Source organism: Myotis brandtii, unplaced genomic scaffold (assembly GCF_000412655.1).
Source record: "Myotis brandtii unplaced genomic scaffold, ASM41265v1 scaffold321, whole genome shotgun sequence".
Classification (NCBI taxonomy): domain Eukaryota; kingdom Metazoa; phylum Chordata; class Mammalia; order Chiroptera; family Vespertilionidae; genus Myotis; species Myotis brandtii.
Window position 1 is genome coordinate 548,504 of NW_005362314.1, and position 7,869 is coordinate 556,372.

The window sequence follows — 7,869 nt, forward strand, 5'->3', positions numbered from 1 at the left end:
ATTGGTATTTGAGTGAAGCTGGAGGAGTCTTGTAAGACTGAGTGCTTAACTAACTATGGGGTCTGATGCTATCTCCAGGTAGGTAGCATCAGAATTGACTTGAATTGTAGGACATCCACCTGGTGTCAGAGAATTACTAGGTGTGGGGAAAGAACTCACATACTGGAAATGGAATAAGAATCATTAGGGTTTTAATCATATTTAACAAATCCTTCACTATACTTAGAGCAAGAACCTGTTTTCATAGATTACATTCAAACATTTTTAAAGTTTTATTTTAATACTAGTGGCCCAGTGCATGAAATTTGTGCACTTTAAAAGGGAATTAATTAGAGGAAATATTTTAATATTGCTATTTGCTCTTTCTCTATAATAGAAGTGTCAGAGATGAAAGAAAATTAGTAAAATGTATATGAAAATCTCTCTCCTGTCAGAGTCTGTGGCGCACCACGGGACCCAGAGTCAAATCCCCGTCCACCTGCTCCTCGAATATGGAAATATATGTGGATTTCCTTATGTGAATTTTCCACATATATATAACATTTTAAGGACTCTTTATTCCATGTAGCTCACCTATTAATCTATAGTTGTACCATTATCATTCCTTAATTATTATAGCTTTGTGATATATTGATAGATCACCTTGTCTTATCCCCCAAAGAGGCACTTGATTATTCTTAGCCCTTTGACTTACTACATAAATTTTAGAATCCATTTATTGAAGTCAATATAAATCCTTTTGTGATATTGTTTGAGATTACATTGAATCTGTACATCAATTTGAGGAACACTGGGATCTTTACATTATTGAGTCTTCCTATCCATAAACATTTTCTATCATCCAATTTATTTAGTTCTTTATGGTTGTTTTTTATTTTTATTTTATTTTATTTTATTTTTTTATAAAGTCAATATTCCTTTTGTGATATTGTTTGAGATTACATTGAATCTGTACATCAATTTGAGGAACACTGGGATCTTTACATTATTGAGTCGTCCTATCCATAAACATTTTCTATCATCCAATTTATTTAGTTCTTTATGGTTGTTTTTTATTTTTATTTTATTTTATTTTATTTTTTTATAAAATATTTATTGTTCAGATTACATTTGTTCCTCTTTTTTTTTCCCCCATAACTCCCCTCCTCCCAGTTCCCGCCCCACCCTCTGCCCTCACTCCCCACCCACTGTCCTCATCCATAGGTGCACGATTTTTGTCCAGTCTCTTCCTGCATCTCCCATTTCCCTTTCCCCCCCAAGAATAGTCAGTCCATTCCCTTTCTATGTCCCTGATTCATTATAATCACCAGTTCATTCTGTACATCAGATTATTTATTCACTTGATTCTTAGATTCACTTGTTGATAGATGCATGTTTGTTGTTCACAATTTGTATCTTTACCTTTTTCTTCTTCCTCTTCTTAAAGGATACCTTTCAGCATTTCGTATAATACTGGTTTAGTGGTGATGAACTCCTTTAGCTTTTCCTTATCTGTGAAGCTCTTTATCTGACCTTCAATTCTGAATGATAGCTTTGCTGGATAAAGTAATCTTGGTTGTAGGTTCTTGGTATTCATCACTTTGAATATTTCTTGCCATTCCCTTCTGGCCTGCCAAGTTTCTGTTGAGAAATCAGCTGACAGTCGTATGGGTATTCCCTTGTAGGTAATTGAGTCTCTTTCTCTTGCTGCTTTTAAGATTCTCTCTTTGTCTTTTGCTCTTGGCATTTTAATTATGATGTGTCTTGGTGTGGTCCTCTTTGGATTCCTTTTGTTTGGGGTTCTCTGCGCTTCTTGGACCTGTAAGTCCATTTCTTTCACCAGGTGGGGGAAGTTTTCTGCCATTATTTCTTCAAATAGGTTTTCAATATCTTGCTGTCTCTCATCTTCTGGCACCCCAATTATTCTGATGTTTGTACGCTTGAAGCTGTCCCAGAGGCTCCTTACACTATCTTCGTATTTTCGGATTCTTTTTTCATTTTGCTTTTCCGGTTGGGTGTTTTTTGCTTCTTCGCATTTCAAATCTTTGGCTTGATTCTTGTGCTCCTCTGGTCTGCTATTGGGTGTCTGTATAATATTCTTTATTTCAGTCCGTGTATGCTTAATTTCTAGTTGGTTCTTTATCATAGCATCGAGGGTCTCATTAGTTTTCGTGACTCTCTCCTCAAGTTTATTGACAGCTTCTAGCACATTTTTGCAAGCCCTCAAAATTGCGATTTTTAGCTCTATATCCTCCATTTCTGTCATGTTTTTTTGTCTCCGCATTTTTTATGCTTTCTTGGTGCACCCTCTAGTGGTCTTTGTGCGCAGTCTTGTTCTAGTTGAGCCTTGATTGTTGTAGTTAATACTAGAGGGATTTGACCACCAGGCCGACTGGCTGTGTGAATCAGCTGTGTCTGCCGCGGAAAACTTCTGTCCTCTGGGGAGGTGCTAATCTAGCCTTTGCCTGAGGCGATCCGGCAAATGGCTCTGCGCAGGGCTTGGGCGGGGCGGGCTCAACAGGGCGGGCGGAGGGAGCCGTTATGGTGCCCTCAGTCCTGTTCCCAGAGGCTCTGCTTCTCAGAACCCCCGGAACCGCTGCAAACCTCGGAGGGAAAGCTGCCTTCCAACTGATGCCAGACACTCCCGCTTCTCCCGTTTGGGTCCGAGTCCCCAGCGATTCGCCCGTATCTGGAGCTCAGAGTCTGAGACTCCCCCCTGACCGAAAACGACAACCGCGCTCTCAGCCACCAGCCCGCTTTGCGCGCGCACCTCCGCACCTGAGTTTTTTCCACACTGCGCCTCCTCTGAGCCTCGGTGTGCTGTTATTTTTCCTTCTAGTTGAAGAGTCTCTCCTCAGCCAGCCTTCCTGTGGTTCTGGGTGATGTCCGTTCCGTCTTTTAGTTGTATTTTTGAAGTGGTTGTTTGCGGCAGCAGTCTCCGGTGTTTACCTATGCCGCCATCTTGATTCCCCCTATGGTTGTTTTTTAAATAAAGTGTCATAATAGTCTCATTAAAGGTTTTGTTTGGCTTTGATTAGATAATTTCTAGTTATTCTATATATTTTTGTATTTATTATAAATGGTATTGTTAGCTCTAGCCGGCTTGGCTCAGTGGATAGAACGTCAGCCTGCGAACTGCAGAGTTCTGGTTTGATTCCGGTCAAGTGCATATGCCTGGGTTACGGGTTAGATCCCCAGTAGGGGGCATGCAGGAGGCAGCCAATCAATGATTCTCTCTCATCATTGATGTTTCTCTCTCTCTCTCCCTCTCCCTTCCTCTCTGAAATCAATAAAAATATTTAATAAATAAATAAATAAATGGTATTGTTAGCATAGGTAGCTAGATATTAACAAAGGAAGAGAGCAAGGGAATCAGACATTGTTAAACATAATAAACTAAGGAGCATAAGCCTGCTTGCTTTACTAAGAAGTTACAGCTTCACACACTACCCAGGGTATCCTCCTCCCTCAGGACCTAGTCCCCTGAATCAGGCATATTAGGGGAGGAATAAAAACAATAAAGGGGAAATTCCTCTGCTGAGTGCATGCCCAGTAGAAGTCAAGATGGCACAAGGGGAGGTTCTTCCACTTTAAGGCATGAACAATAGAAGCGAAAATGGTGACCATACAGCCTGTCTAGCCTGGGGAAAGGATTAGATTGGATAAGGGACACAGAATCCCAGAAGATCTAGAAAATAGATTGGTTAGGGGGTGAACGTATCAGAAGCATGCGAAAGATTGAGAAGTTGATTGGTTCATTTGAAAGGGCACCTGGTCCTTCTCAAGCCCGAGGTCATATAATCAACTTAAAAAAGAACTCTCTCTCAGTAACATATGTTCACCCTGTTTGTTTATGCATTCTCTCTCCAGCAGCCATGTGGCCTTAACAGCTGCCTGGGGCCCACAGCAAAGAGTGCGGGCCTGGGCACACTGCCAGCCAGGACGCAGCTGGGGACAGACTATGCTAGACAAATGGAGACAAATGGCACAAAATCTCTGAACAATGGCCCTATTTCTGGGTCTGATAAAGAAAAGATTGGATTTTTTTCATGGCAGGGATAGAAATGGGACACTGGGAACCTGGGGGCAGGCTTCTAATTCCATCCAAATAAATCTTACAGTTAAACCACGTCCTCCCATATGTGGGTCTCTTGGAATGCTTTCCTTGTGACTGTGAAAGAACCCAATTTCCACCGGCTAGAGTGCCTCTTTTAAAGTTACATATGCCAACTATTTGTGCCTAATGTGTAGAAATGCAAATGATTTTTGAAATGCTTTTATGTAAGTGTCACAGTTAATTTGTATGTGTGGACAAAAAGGGGGGCCATATTCTAAACCTGACAAGCTCAGGGGAGGCCTACGTGGTGACTTTACAAACTTAGAGTCCTAAAGCAACTACATAGGCCCCAGCCAGGTGATTCAGTCAGTTGGAGCATCATCCCATGCACCAAAAATGTTGTAGGCTCAATTCCTGGTCAGGGCATATACCTAGGTTGCAGGTTCAATCCCCAGTGGAGGCATGTACAGGAGGGAATTGAACCGTGTTTCTATCTCACATTGATGTTTCTCTCTCTTTTTCTCTCCCTTCCTCTCTCTCTAAAAAATCAATAAAAACTCAGGCAAGGATTATAAATAAATAAATGATAGGTAGGTAGATAGATAGATAGATAGATAGATAGATAGATAGATAATAGATACGATGGTCTAAAATTCAAACTTTCTAACTTATGGCAGTTCGTGGCAGGTAGTCATGTCCTAGGGTGGTAGTTTTCCTTAACAAAAGTCAATCTTCACCTTAACTGAGCCTGTCTATTGTCTTTTTTTGCGTCTACGATAACACATCAAAGTAATTTCTTTTTTTCTGAACTCCTCAAAGCACAACCAACACCAGAGCAAAGACCATGAATCCCCTCATTGTTATTATTATCATGTTAATTGTTGACTGCTAACTATCCTATACCCACAAATGTAAAAGAAGTATGTATTTGTTTTATTTTTTATCCAATCCCAGAGATTTCTCCACTTTGTTTTCTCCTGCCTCCCTAATCTCTCAGCAATGAATTTCATGTAACCCCTTTACACTCCTCCTTGGATTGTAATGTATAAAATAAGGTTCATAACTGCCATTCTCTGGTGCATTTTCTCAATCCATTGAGATTTTGCTTCCCGGCAACTGTCATCAGTTTGGTTCAAATAAACTCATAAGAATTCTTACCGGTTTGGACATTTCTTATGTTGATGTGTTAATTTGACATGTCATAGGATACCCAGACATTTGGTCAAATACTATTCTAAGTGTATCTCTGAGGGTGTTTCTGGAGGAGATTAACATCTTAATGGATTGCCTGAGTAAAGCAGATTTTCCTCCCTAATGTGAGTGGGCCTCATCCAATCAATTGAAGGCCTAAATAAAACAGAGAGTGATAACCCCTCTGTCAATTCCCAGACTTAAGCCAGTTTACAGGCATAGAATCCCTTGAATAAAGGAGAGGCTGAGTCCCCTTGAGGAAGGACCCTAATACACTACCAAAAATTTATACTGTTAATCTTTCCCATAATAGGCTATATTATGCATTGAAGAAAAACAATCAGTCATTTGGGGAACTACTGTACACTGACTCTGAACTAATACTAATTCCAGAATACTCAAAATATCATTGTGGTCCATTGTCAGGTGACCAATGGATTTTTAGCCCAGGTCTACCTCACAGTGGGTCCAGTAGGTTTCTGATGCTGGACTGTACCCCAGGAGGCCAAGGGAGACCTCAACCCAATCCATGTTCTTGTCACAGAACAAAAAGGAATTCGAGAGCATAACAGAAAGATTTAGCAATGCACAGTAAATTTATTAAAGTAACTAGAGGCCCGGTGCATGAAATTTGTGCACAAAGGGGAATCCCTCAGCACAGCCTACACCCAGGACCCCTCAGGGGATGTCCGAATGCCAGTTTAGGCCCGATCCTGTGGGATCAGGCCTAAACTGGCAGTCGGACATCCCTCTTACAATCCGGGACCACTGGCTCCTAACCACTCACCTGCCTGCCTGCCTGCCTGCCTGATGGCCCCAAACCACTCTGCCTGCCTGCCTCATCAACCCTAACCCCTCTGCCTGCTTGCCTGATCGCCCCTAACCTCCTCTGCCTCAGTCCCTGCCACGGTGGCTTTGTCTGGAAGGACGTCTGGAATGATGCCCAGAAGGTCATTTGGCTGTCCGGTCTATTTAACATATTACACTTTTATTATTATATATAGTGTATACTCAAGAAGTGAGAGCAGGCAACCTCAGAGAATGAGATGCACCAATGGGATCTGGTAGAAAGTTTCATTCAACATGGGGGTGTGGGATAGGATGGTCCTCAGCTTCTGACGCTGGTGGGGTGACTATCAATGAGGCTTGTCCTTGTCCAGGACTTTCTTTCTTTCTTTCTTTCTTTCTTTCTTTCTTTCTTTCTTTCTTTCTTTCTTTCTTCTTTTTTATTTCTTTCTCCTGTCAATTCCCTGATAACCCCTCTGTATTTCTTTCTTTCTTTCTTTCTTTCTTTCTTTCTTTCTTTCTTTCTTTCTTTCTTTCACCCTTCCTCACTTCCTCCCTTTCTCCCTTTCTTTCTTTCTCCTCTCAATTACAGGAAATGGGAGAGGAAAGGGAGGAAAGCAGGTGGTCAGGAAAGGTCGCATGGCATTGATCCAGCCAAGAGAAAAAAGTGCAGGGGTAGAGCTTGAGGCCTTTGTTCCCTATTCTAACTTTCTTGCCTCATCTCAACTCATCTTGTGGTTATTTTCCAAGTTCCAGAATGCATAATTGGAATATACATACTCCAGCTAGCTGACAGAATCCCTACATTAGTTCCTCAACTTGTGGAGTTATTATAGTGGGAAAGGCCATATGAAAGCCACTAGGCTTGCTTCTAGTAAACCAGAAGAAATACTACATTGATCCTTGGCCTTAACTGTACTCTGGCAAGTATTGAAGTATTGATGCCAAGCCCCCCTTCCCCCTCTAAGATTCCGATGCAGTTGGTATGGGATAAAGACCCAGCATAAATAACTTCACAAAATTACTCAAGTACCTCTTAATGTGCGGTCAGAATTGAGAACCCCTGGATCAGTTTATACTGCAGTAATTTGACTATGGCTAAAACATTAAAAAAATCCTCCAGAATGTAGGCCCGAACTGCAGGAAGACTTTTCAATCAATGATCAAATTCACAATGATTTAATTAATGGAAAATTTAAAGATATGGAGCAAGGGATCAAATTGTTCCTAGACGTTCTTCACTCTGATGCTCCGCTATCATTATACAAATAATTTCCATATATTTTCTTTGACTGTGGATTAATTGGCTCTGTCTTGTGCTATTTTTAAGGCTGATTAGCTGGGCCTATCATTCTCCTGAAGGAGGAGCCCTAGTTAGTAGTTTCCACCTCAGGCCACTTCACAGGCCACTAATTAGCCATCCATGGTGCTTAGGGAGGGTGGTGAGATCATGTGTCACCAAGCATGCATACAGAAGCCCTCTGAAGGAAGTTATGGGCACATGGGGCCTTATAGTAGGAAAGAGTCTTGAGTGGTCCATTACCATGCAGGGTATCCCCATCAGCAAGAGCTCATTAAACAGCTGAAATATCAACATTCAACCTTTCTGGGTTGTTTGTGTAGCTACTATTCAAAGTCCCCACTAGAGAGCAGGAAACTTTAAGATGATGGATTTTTTTTATGTGAATAAACCCATTAATTATAATCATATTTTGAATAATAAATTATTATAGATAACTTTTTTCATTTTTAAATATATTTTTATTACAGATATCTCCCATTTCTCCCCCTCCTTCCCTCCCCTCCTTCCAGCCCCCCCCCACCCCCAGGTCTTCACTACCCTATGGCCCGTGTCC